Raw genomic sequence first — 2,307 nt, 5'->3', positions numbered from 1 at the left:
GTGCATTTTCTTCTGTATGTGTGAATGTGTTGAAGTATACATAACACCATGTTGATAGAATGTTCTATCTGGGTTCTGGTTGGGGCCCCCCCAGGCCAAGAATAAAACCCTGTGTACTAGGTACTCCACAGAACTGGCAAGGGCAGCCACTGAAAATTAGCCCTTCATCCCCTCCAGGGTATAAAGGATGTGAGGTTGAAAAGATTTAGGGAAATTGTTGCTGCTGCAGGGAGCATGGGGCCTCTTCTCCTGGCCATTTGTGGAAGAACTGGGGAGGAATTTGACCTCCATCTTACAACAAATGAAAGAGGGGGACTCCAAGAGGACAGCACAGAGAACTTGTTACCTCCCCTGGAGTTTGGAGGTACAACATGTGTTGGGGTGTGACACATTTTTTAGTAACTCATTGATTCATTCATTCATCCAACCAAAACTGACTGAGCCAACCAGCATATATTATGCATTGTGCTGGGTGCTGGATTCTAGGCCTCTTGTTTGTTATTAAACCTGTTAGTAATCTAATTATTAGAATAAAGGAGTAGACCGCTGTTGTTTGCCTTCCCCAAATCCATCCCTGCTTATTCTGGATAAAGCCCCTAATTTGAACTAGGGAATTTCCCTTGCGCCCACTTCACAGGACATGCACTTCACTTCTCCTTCAACTGAAGCCCATCAGTGGCTCTTATTCCCATGATCATTGTGATTGATTCAGGAATGAGCACATGAACCTAACAGACCCATGAGATACAATAAAATGTTGGCTGGCAGTCCCTGAGCAGAGACAGTTTCTCTTTTTCACTAGATGTGACTTGAGAATAAGCAGGAGCTGGAGCAGATGCAGCCATATTGCTACTATGAGAAACCTGGGAATTGAGTCACTATAAGAAAGAAAGCAAAAGAAAGAACGAACGAAAGAAAGAAAGAAAGGCTGGTGATATTGCTTGAACCCAGGATGAAACCATAACTGAAGCTAGCCTTACCCTTGTATTATTTATATCTATAAACTAATCATTCTCATTTTGCTTAAGTCACCGAATTTATGGGATACCACTTGCAAGAAAAAAATGCCCTCATATTGATACATCCTCTGTTCTACTTCCTGTTCTCAACTCTAAAATGTTGAAAGCTTGAATTTAAATTCTCAAAATAGAATTTGAGACTCAAAGAGGAAAGATAATACGATCATCTAATACATTTAATACTATACATACATTTGATTTCAAATACGATAAATACGAGTTTACATCTTCAAATATGCCTAAACTAGAAGTTTCAATCAAAACACCCTTGGGACAAGGAAAGTGTGACAAGGCAATTAAGAATGATGAGAATGCTTTCCATTCTCTTTTAAGCTTCTTTAATTAACCCTCTTGTTACTTTCCAGCTAGTCACCTAATCTGACAATAGGGGTCTAGAGTGGACATGCTTCAAGGGTAACAGAAGAGAAAAAAGTCAGCACTTATTCTGACACTTAAACATCTGTCACATGCCTCTGATCTGATGAAGGAACTTTGATTTTAGCTAGGATTTTTCATTTTTGCATTCTCTTCAGAGTCTTTGCCTTCAATGACACACTAGAACACATCTTGTCTTATACTTAACATCTGGAATGAGGAAAGATTTCCCAAAGGACCCTCGACTGCCTTATGCTCCCCTGGAGGAAATTCCCTGAGAGTTAGGCTGACAGTGTGTTAAACAGGCATCACTCATCTGTGTGACAGTTCAGCGTCTCACCACATTTGAGAATAAAAGAATGAGGGCCAAAAAGAATGAAACAAAGCTTGAATCAAAATCCTACTATCTCATTTCAAACTTTGGTTCAGGATTCATCAACCAACGTGGAAATGGCCTAACTTGTAGGCATTCTCTGTGCAATCCCATCCTAAGTAACTCTCTCATTGATTTGATCTTCCCTCAGTATGCCAAAAAAAGTGACCCAAATAACCTTTCTTAATTCCAGCCCTTATCAAACATGGCTGGGCTTGATTCCTCAATCCCAAAACATACTAGCAATGTGCCTATTTGGTCACAAAAGGGAGAATTTTCTTCTACAACATTTTCTTTTCCCTTTATAATTAATACCGGTCATATTTAACCTTTTGTCTCCGCCAGCTCTTTGAGACTGATGAAACCCAGACCCTCTTTCCAGAAAAATGCACATAATACAAGAAATTTTTTTCAAATTTCAGTGTTTCATGGGTCCTCTGAAGCCTATGCATAGTCTTTTTAGGTTAAGATTCCTGGATTATTGGGAATTCCCTGGTGGTCCAGTGGTTAGGACTCTGTGCTTTCATTGTCAAGGGCCTG

The sequence above is a fragment of the Orcinus orca genome, chromosome 3, assembly GCF_937001465.1.
Source record: "Orcinus orca chromosome 3, mOrcOrc1.1, whole genome shotgun sequence".
Classification (NCBI taxonomy): domain Eukaryota; kingdom Metazoa; phylum Chordata; class Mammalia; order Artiodactyla; family Delphinidae; genus Orcinus; species Orcinus orca.
Note: the sequence above shows the minus strand (reverse complement) of the source record.